Raw genomic sequence first — 20,647 nt, 5'->3', positions numbered from 1 at the left:
ACAGAGATTTGATTTTCTCGCACACACACACACGGAGATTTGATTTTCTGACACACTGAGATTTGATTTTCTCTCGCACACACACGGAGATCTGATTTTCGTTCGCACACTTGATTTCCACACACACACACACACTTGATTTTCACACACACACACACACACACTTGATTTTCACACACACACACACACTTGATTTTCACACACACACACACACTTGATTTTCACACACACACACACACACTTGATTTTCACACACACACACACACTTGATTTTCACACACACACACACTTGATTTTCACACACACACACTTGATTTTCACACACACACACTTGATTTTCACACACACACACACACGATTTTCACACACACACACACGATTTTCACACACACACACACACACACGATTTTCACACACACACACACGATTTTCACACACACACACGATTTTCACACACACACACACACACACACACACACACTTGATTTTCACACACACACACACACACACTTGATTTTCACACACACGCACTTGATTTTCACACACACGCACTTGATTTTCACACACACGCACTTGATTTTCACACACACACACACACACACACACCTGGGAAAGGATGGCACATTTACCACTATGCCCCCCTGCCCAGACTATAAAACAGATACCACCACCAGAAGACTCCAATGTCAGCTACTGTAAGGCTCTTACAAGGGTACCCAGTTATACTGAGTGAAATTAATACCAATACAAATGGTAGTGTTTGATAATGCAGCAAGCCTTTCAGAAGCAGCCACAGTATCACCAAGTAAATATAATTAGACTTGAATGTTTTATTGGGTAATGAGTTTAGATTTGTGATTGGATGTCTTTAATGAGTTATATTTATATTTAACTTGAGCATTTGAGTTTTTATTGAAATCTGAAGAACCATCATACAAAGACGTAAAAGCGCTTGTTTAATTCATAAATATTTTGCCTACCGCAGCCGTGTCGGTGCACTCTCGTTAATTTTGTTAAAGTACTCACAAGGGTTAAATATTCTCTAAAAGACCAGCCACAATGAAAAGTTTAAATATACTTAAGTTCATGAAAATACTAAATACCTATTTACAATAAACACTAGAGTTTCAATCATAGCAAATATTAAAAATATGACGGATGGAAAGATTCACAAGGATACAGGAAAACAATACTTAACTAATCTCACTATATTTTCCTGACTTATCTAAAGAAATTAGTGTCCCTAGTTCACTTACTAGAGCAAGGCAAGATGATATGGGTGTGTGGTCTTCCTTGTAAGTTTTCAGACTGTTCTGAGACTTCTGTCTCGTAGTATTAAAACATCATTTCAGTGCTGGATTACAGAATGACATTACATCTGGTCATCTGGCTTCAAGTTCCCACATTATTCCCTTTACGAGAAACTGAGCCAGAATCTTGCACGTGTGTTCACCATACATACACATAGAACTTTGCTAAAATGAGAAGTTATGTACCTACCATAACGTTCCATGTTAGTTGTCTTCTCTCGCCTTCTTTCTTGCTTGATGGGTTCGGAGCCGATCCTCGGCTCCGACTCTGCACTTGCTAAGCTCGAGAGTCACCTTTACCAGCTCGAGGCAGCCCCATATCCCATGATGCAAGGCGGTAAGTACCCAGATCTCGTTTGATGACAAAGGGCAATAGCACCAAGCATAAACACTTCCCAAAGGAAGAAAGAAAGCCTACAGGATGGAAGAAGGACCAGCTCTGAATGGTTTTCAGCATAAAAATTCCTTGTAGAAAAAGGTCTGCCCAGGCCTGGGGGAAGGAGGAAGGGTCGCAAGAAAGAAGGCGAGAGAAGACAACTAACATGGAACGTTATGGTAGGTACATAACTTCTCAATGTTAAGTTGTCAATCTCGCCTTCATTCTTGCTTGATGGGACCGCGTCCCTAGCACCTCTATCCTGGGTGGCTCAATGGAACAGACTCTTGAGGACTGTAGAGCCAAAACTGGCTCTGTCCCTGGAGGCCAAGTCCAATTTGTAATGGGAAACAAAAGTATGAGGAGTGGCCCAAGTGGCCGCTGCACAAATAGTGTCTAAAGGAAGTTTAGCTTGAAAGGCTGTAGAAGTAGCTAAGCTTCTAGTTGAATGTGCTTTAGGTTTTGAGCACAGCTGTTTTCCCCTGAGCCGATAAATTTCAGAGATGACAGAAGAAAGCCATCTAGATAAGGTCACTTTAGAGACAGTAAGGCCTTTCTTGTTATCAGCATAGGAAACAAAAAGTTGATCGGATTTCCTAAATTGTTTAGTTCTGTCCAAATAATATCTGAGTTGGTGATGGACATCAAGATAATGTAGTTTTTGTTCCGATCTGTTTGAATAGTTTGGAAAAAACACAGGGAGATCAATGGATTGATTCAAATTAGTCTTGGAGGCGACCTTAGGCAAAAAGGTCGGATTAGTTCTCAATGATACTCTGTCTTTGTGAAAGACCAAATAGGGGGGTCGAACCGATAGAGCATGAAGTTCAGACACCCTCCTGGCCTATGTAATAGCTACTAGGAATAAGGTTTTCCAAGAAAGAAATTTTAGGGAGCAAGAAACAGCTGGCTCAAAAGGGGGAAGAATCAAGGATGTCAGCACTAAATTTAGATCCCATTGAGGAGGAGGATTCCTGATTGGAGGCTTCAGGAGGAAAATTCCTTTCAAGAAGGCTCTACAAAGCCTATGGGACATAATATTGTGATCTGCGATCCCAACATGAAAGTTCGAGATAGCAGCCAATTGAACTCTAACTGTGGAAGAAGAGGAGCCTGCATGAAAAATCTCTGCTAAGAAGTCCAAAACTGCCTGAACTGGGGCAGTGAAGGGATCAATATTCTTGGCTTTAGCCCAATAAGGGAAACGTTTCCATTTGCTTGTATAAATCCTCCTGGTAGAGGATTTTAAAGAAGCTACTATGATGTCTCTAACAGGGTTAGAGATCAAAGGAAGCCTGGCTAAGGAAGGAAGTGGAGCAACCATGCTGTGAGGTTGAGAGAAGGGATAGACCGGTGCAGCTGACCGGATTGGTGAATCAAAAGATCTGGCACTGGGTCCAGATGCCACGGCTGCACCAAAAGGTGACGATGGAGGAACGGAAACCAAATTTGTCGAGGCCAATAAGGAGCAATGAGAATCATTTTGGCTCTCAAAAAGGTTGCTTTCTGGATAACTTGAGGGATCAGTGGAAAAGGAGGAAAGGCATAAAGAAGTCCCTGGGGCCAATCCTGGGTCAGAGCGTCTCTGGGGGGATGGCCTGACAGAGGAAAGAGAGAGAAGAAGTCTGGGCATTTGCTGTTTTGAGGAGTAGCAAAAAGATCGCAACATGGGCGACCCCATTCCAGAAAAATCTCTTCCACTATAGATTGCTTGAGAGACCACTCGTGAGGCATGAGAATAGCTCTGCTCAATCTGTCCGCTAAAATGTTGGTTTTCCCAGGGATGTGCGTTGCTACCAGAAACCGATGAGAGGAGATTGCCCATTGCCAAAGTCTGAGCGCTTCTCGACACAAGGGGTAGGACTTGGTTCCGCCCTGTTTGTTGATATACCAAACTACAAACATGTTGTCTGTGTGGACTGCAATTGTCCCTACAGGAAGAGAGTCGTTGAGGGCTTGCAATGTTAAAAGCACTGCTCTCATCTCTAGGACATTTATGTGCAGGTGGTACTCGAACGGTTGCCACGTCCCATGAACCATCCTGCCCTGATAATGACCCCCCCACCCGATCAGGGAGGCGTCCGTGGTGACAGTGGCTACCGGGGATGGGGGTACAAAGTGTCTGCCTTGGTGAATCTGGGGAGAAGTGATCCACCAAGCAAGATGATTTTTGCAAATCTGTGTCACCAGAATCTGGTGACGCATTGGAAGTTGTTGGTAAGACCACTGAGTGAACATCATCCACTGAAGAAGGCGCATGTAGAAGCGAGCCAGGGGAAGAAGAGTAATGGCCGCAGCCATGAGGCCTAATACCTTTAGAACCATTCTGGCCTGTACTTTCTTGTTGGCTAGAATGATCCTGACATGACTTTGAATGTCTGAAACTCTTTGGTCTGTAAGGGTAGCTGACATCCGAACAGTGTTTAAGTTTGCGCCTATGAAAGTAATAGACTGGCAGGGCAATAAGGATGACTTTTCGAAGTTGATCGAGATGCCCAAATGAGAACAAAGATTTGTGTAATCCCTGGCTTGAACAAGCTGATGCCTGGTGGTGGCTGAGAGGAGCCAGTCGTCGAGATACGGAAACACCTGGAATCCTTGACGTCTCAGGTGAGCCGTGACCACTGCCATGCATTTGGTGAACACTCTGGGGGCTGTGGTGAGACCAAAGGGCAGGGCTCTGAACTGGAAATGACTGGACCCCAGCCGAAAGCGGAGAAATCTCCTGGAGCGTCTGTGAATTTTTATGTGATAGTATGCATCCTGAAGATCTATTGAGCACATCCAGTTGTCCTTCTGCAAGAAGGGCAGAATCGACTGAAGAGTGACCATTCCGAATCTTGTCTTCCTCACAGACTTGTTGAGTCTGCTGAGATCCAATATTGGTCTCCAGTCTCCCGTCTTCTTGGGGACCAAAAAGAACCTTGAGTAGATTCCGGGCTCTGAATGGTCTGTTGTAACTGGCTGAATGGCTCTTTGTTGCAGTAGTTTTGAGACTTCTAACTCTGCAATTTCCCTTAGACCGGGTGGTACATCTGGAAGGGAATTTGAGGGATAGAAAGGACTTTCCTCGAAAGGAATTTTGTAACCCTCGGATATGATCGACTGTACCCATCTGTCTTGAGTGAGAGAACGCCAGGCTTCTGGGTACAGCGATAGTCTTCCCCAGACTGCCTCCAAGGAGGGACAGCCGGGCAACATCTCAGGGATGCTGAAAGGGCTTGTCAGAGAGACTCTCTGTTTCCCTGGTTTTGTGGACCCCCTCTGCCTCTAGAGCGGCGTCTGTTGTTGTAACCCCCTCTGCCTCTAGGGGTAAACTGACCACGTGAATCCGGTGTGACTCCTTGGGATTTGCGGAACCACATTTTGCCACCCTTCTGTCCTTTGGGATAAGGTCTAGAAGGGGTGGAAAAACGGACTCCTACGGCAGAAAGAGTTTTGCCGTCCTGCTCACACCTGGTCAACGTTTCCTTCACTTGAGGGCCAAACAAAGCTGACCCATCAAAGGGAGAGTTTGTGAAGGACGCCTTAAAGGGATCTGCAAAATTACATAGCCGCATCCAGGCTTGGCGTCTAAGAGCCACACCTGTACCTGCGGCCCTACTGGCTCCATCAGCAGCATATGATATCAGCCGCATGGAGGAGTTTGCAATGGAGTTAAGGGTTCCTAGCTGCGAAGCAATTTTTCCTGAGCCCCTGCAGCTGTAGGATCCTGCACAACTTCACCTAGCTCCTTAAGGATATCCCTTTGGAGTCTGGTGAAGTGACATAGGTAGTTCAGCGAACGCATAGCAAAGGTCGCTGAAGAAAACATCCGCTTACCATATCTATCCATGGTCCTAGAGTCCTTATTAGGAGGATGGACAGGTACGGAAGGATCTGCAAGTTCCTTCTTGGTAGCAGCCGCCACCACCATGGCATCAGCGGGGACACCTTTTGTAAGGAATTGCTTGTCCGACGGGGCAGTAATAAATTTAGAAGGCCTCCTAGGGACTGGCTCTACAGAGTCAGGAGCAGCCCACGCCTTTCGAGCAATAACCTGCATAAGGGGGTCGAAAGGCGGAGCCACCCAGGAGGTGGAGGGCCGAGATCCAAACGCCTCCAGGTATACTGACTCATCCTCAGAGGGATTATTAGTGGGCCAGTTTCCCCTCTGTCTAAGGAGTTCTAGGATGTCTGAGAAGGAGACATCCTCAGAGGGGGATCTTGGGGATCCCTCTGACTCATCTAAGTCAGTATCTGAAGTGATAGACTCGGGGGAGTCTACGTGTTTCCTCTTACATATCCTCTTCCGCGGAGGATCTCCCAACAAATCAGGAGAATCCTCAGAAGAGGGGGATATTCCCAGTGGGGAAACCTGAGGCGGAGGATCTCTGGGTCCTGGAGCAAGAGAAGTGGCAGAGATGTCAACAGGCACCATAGAGGGAGGAGCTAAGGGAACAGACTGCTGGCTGAGACCAGTGGCCAGCACACTCCATCACCTCGAAGGCTCCCCTCCCAGGAAGGTCCGAGAGAACCCGCTCCGAAGAACTAGGAACTCCAGGACCCACCGAAAAGGAAGGCTCCGAGGCAGATGTCGGAGCCGAGCTCACCAAGGCCGAGGCTCCAAGGGGAAGAGCGGGTTCGGACAAGGGTCGGATGCCACTCACCCCCTCGGAGGAGACCAGGGAAGCCCGGCCACCGAATCCCTCTAAGGAAGGTCTCGAAGAGGAGATAAGAGTAGAGGCTGAAGGAGCAGAAGGAGGTATCTGTCCCTCAGCCATAGCAGAAACCATTCCCGAAGACTCCAACTCCAAACTCTGGGGTAGAGTCGAAGGAGGAACTGCAATGGGGTGTGGACTAATAGTCGTCTGCTGAGACGGACTATGTAGCATTTGGCCCAGTGCCTGTGACTTTAGTAATCTACTGACCACTCTCTCCAAATCATGGTCAGAAAGCCTGGATGACCTTGAAGATCGGCTCCGATGGCTCCGCTCCGAGAGGAGAGGCGAAGCCGGAGCCGAAAGTATAGGCTCCAAGGAAGGGGACCTAGACCTCTTCCTCGAAGGAACCATCGGAGCCGATGAAACCACAGAAACTGTCGGAGCCGACAACTTATCGGCACCGACAGGTAGCTTCGATGCATTGGCTCCAGCTGGAGCCGATACGGCCATAAAAGTAAGGGTGTCGGAGCCGATCGGAGCCGACACCGATGCCTGGGCCACACCGAAGGTTTAGGTAACCCAGAATCGGCTCCAGCCGGAGCCGATCTCGACTCTGAATGAGTCGGAGCCGAGGCCACAGGCTTGGACACAGAAGCCTGGGCCTTGGAAGACTTAGAAGTCTTAGATGGGGCCGACTTAGCCGGAGAGCCCTCCGGCTTAAGAAGGCCCCTCAAAATCAATTTATTTCTTCTTTCCTGCAGGACTCTCTGGCTAAAAGAATGACATATAGCACAGGAGTCCTGCAGGTGAAGAGGCCCCAGGCAGTAAAGGCAAGAAGTGTGACCGTCTGTCAGAGACATCTTCTGACAGCACGAGTCACACTTCTTAAAGCCTGAGACCCTTTCCTTAGACATGGTGAATAAAACACACATACAACACCAGCCCAAGAAATTAAATTAAATATATCAAAAGGTATCAATAACAGACACACACACACACACCCTAACAGGGGGGGGATGGGATGGGTGAAAGTCTGACTGAAAGTTATGAGGAGACAGGGAAATTTTTTGTCAGAAAGGGACTAAAACTAAGTTAAAACTAATAATTTTAAGGTTTTTTGAAGAAAGGGGCTAAAATAGTAAAGTAACAATTCACTTACCAGGAGCTGGTAAAAGGAGGACCTCATCAGCGAAGCGGCAAACGAGATCGGGGTACTTACCGCCTTGCATCATGGGATATGGGGCTGCCTCGAGCTGGTAAAAGTGACTCTCGAGCTTAGCAAGTGCCGAGTCTCGGCTCCGAACCCATCAAGCAAGAATGAAGGCGAGATTGACAACTTAACATTGCGTTTTAGCATCAGGAAACTATAAAACCATTTCAAAAACTTCCATCTTTCCAGGGTAACAATTAGTTCACCCCTAAGGAAATACAGTAGGTCCTGATTTTCATAGACATTTTATCTCTGGCTGCAATCAGAAATGTAAGCTACAATCTTTACGGCCTAAACCAGCTAAGTTAATTTCAGACTATTTTTCAAAGTTAGCTGGACTGAGATTAACCTCTTCTCTTCCAGTATTTAAAAGTTATGTACTTATAACTTGACATCTGTGTTGTCTAATTTCATTCTTCCTCAGTGATGGGTCCTTGGATCCGATATCAGATCGGATTTGGCTGGTTTTACAAGACTATGATCCGAGCCTCAAGCTACTCCCTCTCCCATAATGCCTCACGGCTGCTCTAACCTCTCAGATCAAGTTTGCTGCCCTATGATAGATTACCATGGAAAGACCATGTACAAAATAACTGTTCAGATACCAAATGCTTCTTTGTCCTGTACAGACAGGAAACAATTGTCTATGAATGTCAAGGAGATGTAACACTTACCTTTGCTGGAATGATTTGGAAAAAAGACTGCAATTGAATTGTCTGGTTGATATTTGTCTCTGTCACCACCTTAGGAATAAAAGTAGGGTCTGTTCTTAAGGACACCCTATCTTTATGGTAAATGATATAGGGTGGTTTGGGAGACTATGCTTGTAATTCAGATACCCTTTTAATGGAGGTTATAGCTGCAAGGAAGACTGTTTTCAAATAAAGAAATTTTGTGTCACAAGAATCAGCTGGTTCAAAAGGATTGCGAGTAAGACCTTGGAGGACCATGGACAGGTCCCCAAGGAGGAGAAGGGTCTTTGATGGGAGGCCTAAGGAAGAAAACCCCTTTCATGAAGGTCTTACATAGCTTGGATGTAGAAGTGGAGTCTTTTCCCATGTGAAAGTTTGCAATTGCTACCAGTTGTAATATTATGATAGAGGAACTAGCACCATCCTGGAAGAGTACAGCTAGAAAAAGTATAGCTGATACAGGAGCTGAAAAAGGGTCGATATGTTGCTTTGAGGCCCAAATCGAAACCCTCTTCCACTTACTATTACAAACCTTCTTTGTGGAAGGCTTTTGAGAGGCAAGAATAATCTTTTGAACTGGTGAACGTAGCCTAGACTTATTTAGAATCATTGAAAGTGGAGAAACCAAGTATTTAACTGTAGGGACCAGAGATTGAGAGCTGATGCTTTGATGGGTGACAGATCATATCCTAAGTGGGATCCAATATTCAAGTGGAAATTTGAGGTGAGACCGTAGGAAGGGGAACCATACTTGATGAGGCCAGAAGGGAGCAATGAGGATCAACATGCTCTTCAATTGCTGGCTTTCTGTAGAAAGTTTGGGATCAACAATATGGGAATGTAAGCATATGGGAAACCCGGAGGCCAATGGTGGACTACAGCATCCCTCACTGCTTCCCCTACTGGGAGAATCAGAGCAAAATGCTTACTGCACTTGATCTGGCGAGAGGTCACAGCAAGGTTGGCCGCATTGGCTGAAAATCTGGTCTGCTACTGATTGGAGGGACCACTCGTGCAGATTCAGAATTAATCTGTTGAGTCTGTCTGCTAGTATGTTGGTGTCCCCGGGAATGTGCGTTGCAAGGAGAAAGCGGTCTGAAGAGATCGTCCATTCCAACACACTCATGGCTTCGCTGCACAAAGGATATGAATGGGTTCCCCCCTGGTTGTCGATATACCAGACTATTGACATGTCGCCTGTGTGAATTGCTATAGTCCTCACAGGGAGGCAGTCATGGAAGGCATGCAATGTCAGAACTGCTCATCTCTAGGACACTGATGTGCAACTTGGTCTGTCGGAGGACCACGTGCCACAGATCATTCTTCCTTGATAATGCCCTCCACCTCATTAATGAAGCGTCCATGGTCACTGGAGATGAGGGAGGGGGAAGACACAACAGACTGCCCAGATACAGTTCGCTCAATACAACCCACCTCTGAACATAACATCTGCATATTCTGGTTAGTTTGATAGGAACAGATAAAGGATGAAACAGAATGGACCAGTGAACTGCAAGGGTCCATTGTAGAACCCACATGAAAAACTGTGCTAGAAGTACCAGCAGTATAGTTGCTGACATAGAGCCTAGTGTTCTCAGAATTAGTCTTACTGGAGGAGCTGGCATATACAGGACTTGCACCTGTTGTCAGAGCTATTACCCCGTTTCTGAGGTAATGCCACTGTGTAATTGTGTTCAATTGTGTTCTTATGAACTCCAAGTTCTGCACATTAGTTAATTATGACTTTGTCATGTTTATAGTGATGCCCAACTGGTCGAAGAGCTGCAGCAAATACTTCCTGGCTTGGAGGAGTTGACGCTTTGTGGGTGCAGTAAAGCAGCCAATAGTCCAGATATGGAAAATCTGTAATCCTTGTAGCCCGAGGTGAGTTGCTACCACTGCCATGCATTTGGTAAACACTCGGGGGTGGGGGCTGTGGTGAGGCCAAAGGGTGGGGGGCTCTGAATTGATAATGATTGGCTCCCAGCTGAAACAATAGGTGTTTTCTGGACTGCCCGTCTATTTTGATATGATAGTACGCATCCTGGAGATCTACAGAGCACATCCACTCGTCCTTGTGCAGACAATGTAAGATGGATTGGACCATAACCATTTTGGAACTTGGACTTCTTGACAAATAGATTGTTTGCTTAGATCTAGGATTTGTCACAGGTCCCCTTGTCTATTTTGGGACCAAAAACCAGCATGAACAAGTTCTGTATCCTTATTGTTCGGTCGGGACCTTTTAGATGGCGCTTTTTTCTAGAAGTTTCTGAACTTCTTTGGCAGTGAACTCCCTCTGACTGGGTGGAACATCAGGGAGATTCCTCTTAGGGCTTGAAGGTAGTAGGGAAAAGAGGAATATAGTAACCTCTGACAATAAAGTTTAGCACCCAGCTATTTGTTAACTTTGTCCAGGCATCTAGGTGCAATGAAAGATAACCCCTTACTCCCTCCAGAGAACAGCAGTCAGACAACACTTCAGGGGCGATGATAGGGCTCATCAGAGAAAGGTTCTCTGAAGCAGTGATTTTTCAGTCCCCTCTGCCTCGCAAGCAGCGTCTGGCATTGAATACTCTTCCTCTGAAAGAGGACTCGTCTTGAGGATCATTTCTTACTGCTTCATTGTTTCTGTGAAAATGTCCTTGGAAGAGTAGAACATTTTGATCCCTACTGTAAACAAGGTCTGCCCCTCCTGCTTGCTGCAGGGGAGAGTTTCCTTGACAGATGGTCCAAAAAGGGAAGACCCAAAGGGGGTAATGGTAAAGGATGCCTTAAATGGCTCCACAAATCCGCTCAGCCTCATCCAGGCACCACTTCTGATAGCTATGCCTATTCTGGTGCTTGAGAGGCACCCTTCTGCAACATTACAGATCAACCTCATGGAGGAATTAGCTAAAGACAAAAGAGTGGCCAATTTGGAAGTCACCTTCTTGAGGTCCTCGTCCAACAAGGTCTGTGTAAGAGAGTTGGTTAGTTCCTCCACCAAATCTCTTTGTAGTTGAGTACAATGCGCCAGATAGGTTAATACAGTCAGTCCAAAGGTGGTTGGGACATAAATGTGCTTTCCATGCCTGTCCAATGTCCAGAACTCCGTGTTTGGAGGGTAGACAAGAGGTTTGCTCAGCTAACTCCTTAGTGGCGGACACCACAATAGCATCAATGTGCACACCTTTGCTCCAATGCAGTCTTTCACTAGCTGGGCCTAGATATTTATCAGCATGCTTTGGTATGGCCCCATGGTGTCAGGTTCCTTCAATGTCTGGTGGGAAATTATATCTATGAGCTCACCCATCGGGGGGGGGGGGTCACCCAGGGTGTATATGGGGCCACCCCAAAGGCCTCCAGAAACACTGATTCTTCAGGAGGAGGATGGGAGGACCCATCCACTTTTCTGCCTCAGTATTTAAAGAATGTCGCCAAAGGAGACATCTCCAGGTGGAGATACTGGGGATCTCTCTCCCTTCATTGAAGTAGTTATCAGTTAATGACACCAGAAGGGAGTCCAAGTGCCACCTCTTCCACTTTCTCTTGGAATGTAACTCTTTTGTGGGGTGATCAGAGAAGGAATCTGAAGAGTAGGGAATCCACTGAGTAGCAGCCTGAAGGTCCATTCAGGGGGGGCTGACTTAAGGCAGGATGCAAGAGAACATAGCTCAGATGAGAAGTGGGCTGGGTAGGATCCAGAAAATGAGGAGACAACTCTAGGTCTAGTCAAGGTCCTCTCTACCACCCGAAAGGCTGATGGACTCGAGGAGACCCCCTTCCTCTCCCTAGGAGCAGAAACTACCAGAGGAGAAGATGTGAAGCCTACACCAGATCTGAAGCCTCCAGACAGCATCGGAACTGAGCTGTCGAAGGCTGAAGCTCATAGGGGAAGAGATGAAGCGAACAAAGTTGGGCCTGAAATCTGCTCCTGGAGTTGGCACTGTCATCTCAGATCAGAAACCCGCTCTGATCCACTGGCATCAGATGAGCCGGTCAGGGACCGGGACAGAGTCAAGGAAAGCACCACCCTCAGATCTATGACCCCCTCAGAAAACCTGGATCCTGGAGGTCTGAAGCAACAGGTTGGATCAGACGAGGAGCATGAAAGGTTGGATTTGGTTACCTCATGGATACGGCATGGGATGGAGATGGTAAGAGCCCCATCTGGATCTGCACCTTGAGAAGGCTCCGCATCATCCTATCCATATCTGATTGTGAGAGGCTTCGATGGGATCTAGAGGAAGTCAAGGAATATCTTGACTTAGGAGATGTTATACCAGAGGCTGGAGCTGGGCAAGCATGTTTCGAACTTGGTACAGGTGTTTGGCTCCGAGACCTCAGATCCAAAGTCCTTGGATCTGAGGTAGACCTTCCCAGGGAAGTTAAGTCCACCAGCAATACTGTTCGATCTAACACAATTGTTGCATCTGTAGTCTAAGTTTACAGCCTGATCAGAGGTAGTCACTGGATCCAATGTGACTACATACATACTTGGAAAAGAAGGTTTTGGATCTGGGCGTTTAGGTCTCTCTTCAGGAATAGAAGCAGCAGCCACCCTTGGGGAAGCTGAGGAGGCTCTCCTTTTAAGCTCTTTAGTACTTGATGATTTAGACAGGATTTGAGCCCCAGAAGCAGGCAAAACACATTTCAGTATTAACTTGTTTCTCTTCTCTGAAAGGACAATTGGGTTTGAAGGCTGCTCATATATCAATTTCGGCCTAAAGATGTTCAGAACCCAAACAGATGCACTTCTTCTGGGCGTCAGAATTTGTAATTTTGTGCCCACAAGAAGTGCATCTCTCGAAAATAGTTGGCTTGTCAGACATTTTAAGAGAAAACACCATAAAGTACAGTTTTGTACCTACCATAAATGTAGATGTTCGAGTGCTAATACAGCTGCAGTCATAACAGATAGGTTCTCCTGCCGTCAGGCGGGTCCTCGGTCGGGCGAATTCCAAAGTCTAGGTCCGGCGTCGGTTGTCGTCGCTTCTTCCCTGACGTCAGTGCGACAGGGGTATAAAAGAACCAGCAGACACCATTTTCTTCAGTTTTTCTTGCCCCAGATGTCAGGTGCCCCCAAAAGGAAGGCAAAACATAAATTTATGTAGTAAAGCAAATGCAATATAATCAAAAAACAATAGTTGCAAGCGAATACACCATAAAAGAATACCCCAATGAGGTTGTATGAGGAGGTGTTAGCCATAAGGCCTGTCCCAAGAGGGGAAGGAGGGAGGGAAACCTGGACTGCAGCTGTATTAGCACTCGAACATCTACATTTATGGTAGGTACAAAACTGTACTATGTTCATCGTGCATACAGCTGCAGTCATAACAGATGGGTAGAATCCCAAAGCTAATAAAGGGGTGGTAGGCACTAAGTGGAACTAGGAGGAGCCAGGATGCCCTGCAAGACTGCAGTGGCAAAGCCCGCTCTAATAGTTTTGGAGTATAATGGTAGGTGATAGTGCTTGGAGAAAATATGTACAGAACTCCAAGTGGCTGCTTCCAAAATATCTTTGGTAGGAACCCCCCTGAGGAAAGCAGCAGAGGTAGCTGTGGCCCTTGTGGAGTGAGATCTGATGCCTGTAGGTACAGTTTTACCATGAAAAGAGCAACAAAAGCGTATGCAGTGGGCTATCCATTTTGAGATAGTCTGTTTGGAAATAGGCTTCCCTTGAGCACCTGTAGCATAGGACAGAGAGTTGCTCTGATTTTCTGAAAGGCTTTGTTTTGTCCAAGTAATAACGGAGCTGTCTGTGAATGTCCAAGGAATGTAGTAGCCTCTCCCCTTTGTTTTGTGGATTAGGGTAAAAGGTAGGCAAGTGGATAGCCTGATTCAAGGCTACCCTGGATACTACCTTTGGCATAAATGAAGAATTGGTTCGTAAGGAAACTCTGTCCTGATGGAAAATGATGAAAGGCTGCACAGCCATGAGGGCTTGTAGTTCCGAAACCCTGCGTGCTGAGGTGATAGCTAGAAGGAAGGCCGTTTTCCATGACAAATATTGCAGATCTGTTGAAGCAGCTGGCTCAAAAGGAGGCAGGGTTAGTTTTTCTAGAATGAAATTGAGGTCCCAAGCCGGTACTGGTTGCTTCCTTGGGGGTTTTATATTCTTAGCCCCTCTGAGGAACTGTCTTAAGAGAGGGTGAGAGAATAAAGGAGGATCAGTGTTGTACTCTGCAGAAATGGCTGAGGCATGGATTTTGATGGAGGAGAATGAAAGTCCACTGCTTAGTAGCTCGGCTAGGTACTGTAGTATTTGAGGTAAATTCAGTATTCCAGGATTCTGACCCTTTTTCTGATTCCAGACACAAAACCATTTCCATTTTGTGGAGTAGACTTTTCTAGTAGGTGGCCTTCTGGCCTCCAAAATGACATCCTGCACCTCCTTGGAGAGTAGGGTCTGCTGTGAATTTAAGGAATTCTCCATGCGGCTAGATTGAGTGTTTTCAGCTGACTGAAGAGTTTTGAAGTTGTGCTGAGTCAGTAGAAGAGGCATTAGAGGCAGGATCCATGGTGGGAATGCGTCAGACTCCTCAGGAGTGGGTACCAGTATTGTCTTGGCCAGTCTGGAGCAATGAGAATCATCTTTGGTCTGTCTGCTCTGGCTTTTAATAGAACTTTGGCCAGCAGTGGAAGAGGTGGAAAGGCATAAACTGTCATTGTTGTCCAACTGAAAGAGAGTGCGTCCACTTTCCAGGCCTGTGGATGAAAGGTTCTTGAGCAGAATTTTGTCAATTGGTAATTTCTGTGGGTGGCAAAGAGATCTATGTCTGGCCTTCCCCATGCTTGAATTATCATTGTAAAAACTTGAAGATGTAACTTCCATTCCTGTGGATCTGTCATATTTCAGCTCAGGTTGTCTGCCAGTGTGTTTTCCTTCCCTGGCAGGAATTGTGCTTGAAGTTGGATTTGCAATTCCAGAGCCGTGTTCCAAAGGGACATGGCTAGTCTGCACAGGGGATATGAATGAGTTCTTCCCTGTTTATGTACCACATCACTGTGGTGTTGTTTGTTCTTATCAATAGCTGCCCTGGATGCAGTAGGTCTTTGAAAGCCATAACAGCATTTATCACTGCTAGCATTTCCTTTTGATTGATGTGTAGGTGCTTTTCTTTTTGTGACCATTTGCCCTGAATGCACCGATCTGTCATGTGCGCCCCCCCCCCCCCAGGCGTAGTCCGAGGCGTCTGTTGTGATGACTTGATATGCTTGAGGCTTGCAGAATGGGAGACCTATGTTTCTTTGGCATGCTTGAGCCCACCACAGAAATTCCTTTTGAAGACATGGAATCAATGGTATGATTGTTTCCAAACTGTGGCTGTGTTGAGACCATAAGTTTTTTAGGTACCATTGAAGTTTCCTCATATGCAGCTTTGCACATGGGATTAGCAGGATGCAAGATGCCATGAATCCCAGAGCCTGCAGGATTTTCCTTGCAGTCAGCCTGGTGAAGGTTGCCAGTTTTCTGAAGTATTGAGTTAATTGTCCTTGTTTCTCTGGTGTGAGGTAGGCCATCTGGGTGTTTGTATCCAAGCTGGCACCCAGGAAAATTATTGTTTGAGAGGGTATTAGTCTTGACTTCTTTTTGTTGACTGTGTATCCCAGAGATTTCAACAACATTATTACAAACACCAGGTCTTTCAGAAGGGTGTGTTTGCAGTCCGCTTGGATCAGGCAGTTGTCCAGATATGGGTATATTTGTATCCCTTGAAGTCTGCAGAAGGCAATTACTGTTGCCAGCCATTTCGTGAACACTCTGGGCGCAGCAGATAAGCCAACGGGCAATGCAGAGAATTGATAATGGGATGAACCTGCAAGAAATCTGAGGTATCTTCTGCAATCTTGTCTGATCGGGGCATGCAGGTATGCCTCCTTGAGGTCCAATGTCACCAGCCAAGACTCCTTGCCCAGCATGGGAAGAAGCTGCTGTAATGTGAGCACCTTGAACTTTGGTACGAGTAAATATGTGTTTAGGATGGATAGGTCTAAAATAGGTCTCCAATCTTTGCCCTTCCTTGGTACCAGGAATAGTCTGGAATAAAAACCTTGACCCTGTTCTTGTGCAGGTACCTCTTGAATAGCTTTCATGTCCATGAGATCTGAAATTTGTTTTTGTGCCTCTACCCTTTGATTGTGTGGCAGGTTTGGCATGCCTCTCATTTTTGGAAGGGTGTGAAAGTGGAATCTGTAGCCTCTGTCTATAATGTCCAGGATCCATGTGTCTTTTGTGACAACATGCCAATTTTTCGAAAATAATGCCAGTTTTCCACCTAAAGGTGCTGCCATTTGAGCCTTGCTTGGCATGCAAAGGGGAAAGTAATTGGGTTTGCTTTCTGAATGGCTGTGAACTATCCTCACCCCCTCTTGGTGTAGGTGTTTGCCATTGTCTGCCTCTAAATGTTCCCTGAGATTGCCCTCTACCTCTCGGGCGCCTGTATCTACCTCTTTGAGGTCTGTCTGTGGCTGGAAAGGACCAATTTTTTGAAGGCCAATTTCTACTGAAACATGGCAGTTGTACCTGTAGGAAATCTTTCACTGTTTGCATTGATTTTGCCTTTTCCTCCATTTTCTTTAATACCTCCTCAGCTTTAACACCAAACAATACATCTTTTTGAAGAGGTGCATCTAGTAATTTAGCTTTGACATGATCTGGTAAGGTTTGCTCTTTGAGCCAAGCATGTCTACGTATGACTGATCCTGTAACAGCAGCTCTACAAGAGGCCTCTAAAGCATCAAAACCACATTGCAAGGTATGTTTACCCACTTGCTCTGCACTATGCAACAAATCCTGCAACTCCTTCAAGTCTGGTTGTTCAGGTTGTGACATTTTGCTTTTCAACTGAGATAACAAAAACTGTTGATACTTTAACATATGGAACTGACAGTTTAATGCCCTCATGGTTAAAGTGGCTGAGGTGTATACCTTTTCCCCCCACCTTTCTAAAGCTCTGGAATCTCTCTCTGAAGGTAATGGATTTTTGGCAGTGGAGGCCTTAATTCCCTTGGGACCCTGTGAAATAGTTTCTGGGTCAGCCGCATGGCTTTTGTATAGGAATTGGTGTGAATCAGGCACCCGGTAATACCGGTCAGGCTTGACTGGAGCTGGAGGTAAAGAATCTGGGTTAAGGCTGGCCTCTGAATACATATCATCTAATATGTCTAAGACAGGAGGTATAGCCAGAGGCCTGTGCTGAGGGAGTAAGAGGAAATCCCTGAGCCTTTTCTTGGAGTCAGAGTACTCTTGGCCTTCCCAGTGGAAGTGTTCCCTCAAGGTATGCAAGGTTTCCCCAAAAGAGTAATCCTCAGGGAGGGAGACAGAGGGAATGGACTTCTCTGCATCAGAATCTTCAAAAGGGGAGTAAGAATGTTTCTGGTCCTCAGAATGCTCTGAAGTAATGGAGGCCTGGTCCGAGGAAAGGTATTCTTCCTCCACTCTGGGCTTTTGTCCGGAGGGGGTTGAGAACCCCTGATAAGAGTAATCAAATCCTCAGCCATTTTGAGCATCTGCTTTTTAGGCATGGGGCCTTGAGAGGAGCCCTGTGGAGCTTGTCTTTTAGAATGCATGACTGCTTTAGATTTAGTGTAAGCCTTAATGGAAAAGGAAGAAGTCCTGAAGACACCTTGAGAGGTGGCAGGCCTGTCTGAACTCTGAGTTTCCCCGCCAAGAGTGACTTCGGTATCTGTAGTCGGGGTGTGGGCCGAAGAGCCTGCGACCTCGGGCACAGAAGACACCAGTAATGAAGTGTAATCGGTAGTCAGGGGCTGCGTAGGCGCCTTGCTGAGAACCGAAGCACATGTAGTCGGCTTTAGCATGGTGACGGTAGAAGTCGCGGACCTCGTATATCGGTCCTTATCTTTACGTCATTTACTCAAAATTTGAGTCGGAGTATCCGACTACATGCTGTAATTAAACTTTTTGCCAAAATAGTGTTGGGCGAACTCCGCCCGACGCTTAATAGTGCATCTGTTGAATGTAGCACAAAAACGACAGGCCGAGACGTCGTGGTCTGGGCCTAAGCAAGGTATACAGAGAGAATGGAAATCCTTATGCGGTATTTGCTTCCCACATGAAATGCAATTATTAACTTTGTCTGACATCGGTCTGAGGCAAGAAAAGTTTCCCCAACGGGGTACTTAGCTTTCTAGAAGTCTTCAGTTGAAAAATATTCGTAATCTCAGGAGCTGACCGACCGGCACTTGCAAACTGCTTCTGCTTCAGGCACCGCGCGGCAAGAAAGACTGAAGAAAATGGCGTCGGCTGGTTCTTTTATACCCCTGTCGCACTGACGTCATGGAAGAAGCGACAACCGACGCCGGACCTAGACTTTGGAATTCGGCCGACCAAGGACCCGCCTGACGGCAGGAGAACCCATCTGTTATGACTGCAGCTGTATGCACGATGAACATCACACACAAAGGTTACAGACTATCCTATTAAAAAAGGAAATGCTATTTTTTTTTTTGTAAACAAAGTGGGACAGGAAAGGCTGAAGCACTAGCCAAAGGCCAGTGAAAACAGAGGTAGGGGGGCTCTAATGCTCAACATTGATAAATTAAGGGAGGGGAGGAAAAAAAGATATAGAACGGTAGTCGTCTAAGTAAACTAGGAAAAGTTCTCAAGAGAAAAATGTACAAGAACCCACTTATCTATTAAATTGCTGAAAAGCAACAAATGACATGTGCTGGAAGGAGGCAAAAGAGATCAGAGAGGTTAAAGCAGCCGTGAGGCATTATGGGAGAGGGAGGAGCTCGAGGCTCGGATGACAGTCTTGTAAAAGTGACCGAATCAGATCCAATATTGGACCCAAGGACCTATCAGTAAGGAAGAATGAAATGCACATCAGATCCTCTGTTACAATATATTCATTCCAACAGTTATAATACAGTCTGACATACTGATGTATTTCTTTTCTGTCCAGCAGGACTCAATGTTGGTAGATTTTTTTTTTTTTTTTTTTTTTTTTTTTTTTTTTTTTTTTTAACACAAGCAGCTTTACAAACACATCTTAAACACAATCATCTGTACAAATCACTTTGATATACAAATTACATAATTCTTTACAAAGGTCAGCTAGCTATGCTGGCATACATTACACATCCACTGCCATTAATTCTCCTGACATAGCTGCCAATACCTCACATCACCACACTTTGCATCCTGCTACACTATTTAATATTTATTAAAAATAATTTTGATATAATGCTTCTAATTAATTGCATACAATATCATGGGGTCTTCAAAATGGGCGATTTTCCCATTCATATCGAGTTATGCTTGGTAGCTTAATTTCTCCGGCTATTGTAAAGCAAATACCCCTGCCCAATTCCCTTTTAAAGTTAACCCTATCTTCACCCTACCTTGAGTTCTTCAGATAAACACTACTGTTTTTCCATGTTTGTGGAAACCCAAATAACTAAAGTCTCTTTCTGAATTCCCAGTTAACTGTCAAATGCTTTTTCAACACCCATACTGATTTAACATTATAATAGTCTAATTCATTCTTTTGATCACAATGGGTCTGTTAATACTGTTAAATGTTTGTCTACCTTCTATAAAACCAGATTGATCCAGGTCTAATATTAGAGACAATATCTTTGCCATTCATTTTGTCAAAATCATCATAAACACTTTGTAATCATAATTCAGAATAAAAATGGGTCTTTATGACAGTGGATTAGGTGGACCTTTCCCTCTTTTGATATTGCTCTTGCTTCTTTCCAAGCAAAGAGCACATCACCTAGATAAATACTATTAAAAATACTAACCAGTGTTATTACCTCTTAAGCCACACTTTTACAGGAATTTCATCACCAGGGTTTTTCATTGCATTCTGGTTTCCCTTTGCTTCTTAAGTTTCAGTTCCCTTTATTCTGATGTTTACCCATTTTGACTTCAGTTAACTGGGGAAGTTGTAATAGTCTCAAATATGCTGCCATTTCCTCTGTTTTGTGCCTTAGAGGTTAACCACTATCTTGTCTACATAGTGTACTGTAATAAATTTACAGTTACATTCATTATTTTTTCACCCTAGAATTTTCATAACTCCTGATTTTAACCACTATCCTTTCAGCCTTCTTCCTCACACACCAAGTCAACAATCTGGTTGTTCTAAGATTATAAAAAAAAAGTTTTTCATTCATAGTTCCTATGTACTTTTGCACAGACATTCTAGCACCTTTCAATTGCTTAACCTATGTTCCACTTATTTTTGCTTTTTGTAAAACCCTTAGTTTTTTAAATGTTCTAGACACTTGCAGCGACTATTACAGATCAAATTTGCTTTCATTGTGACCACATTTCTCATCCTCAGTTTACAGTTATCCCAAATCGTTGTAAGGTCTTTACTGCCTAGGTTCATACCTAATAACATTTCAGTTAAAGTTTGACTTACCCAATATTAAATGGCATCCTTTACAGAAGAACT

The 20,647-nt window shown here is 45.2% G+C and overlaps 1 protein-coding gene across 2 annotated transcripts in view; it reads right to left on the bottom strand.

Annotated features, from left to right (window-relative positions):
- BUB1 (BUB1 mitotic checkpoint serine/threonine kinase) overlaps positions 1 to 20,647 on the bottom strand; it is a 2,040,509-nt gene that overhangs the window by 1,045,820 nt on the left and 974,042 nt on the right. The gene's annotated exons all lie outside the window — the stretch shown is intronic.

This window comes from Protopterus annectens, chromosome 1.part2 (genome assembly GCF_019279795.1).
Source record: "Protopterus annectens isolate FY-2018-M chromosome 1.part2, PAN1.0, whole genome shotgun sequence".
NCBI classification, from domain to species: Eukaryota; Metazoa; Chordata; order Ceratodontiformes; family Protopteridae; genus Protopterus; species Protopterus annectens.
This window is presented reverse-complemented; position numbering and strand designations above follow the sequence as displayed.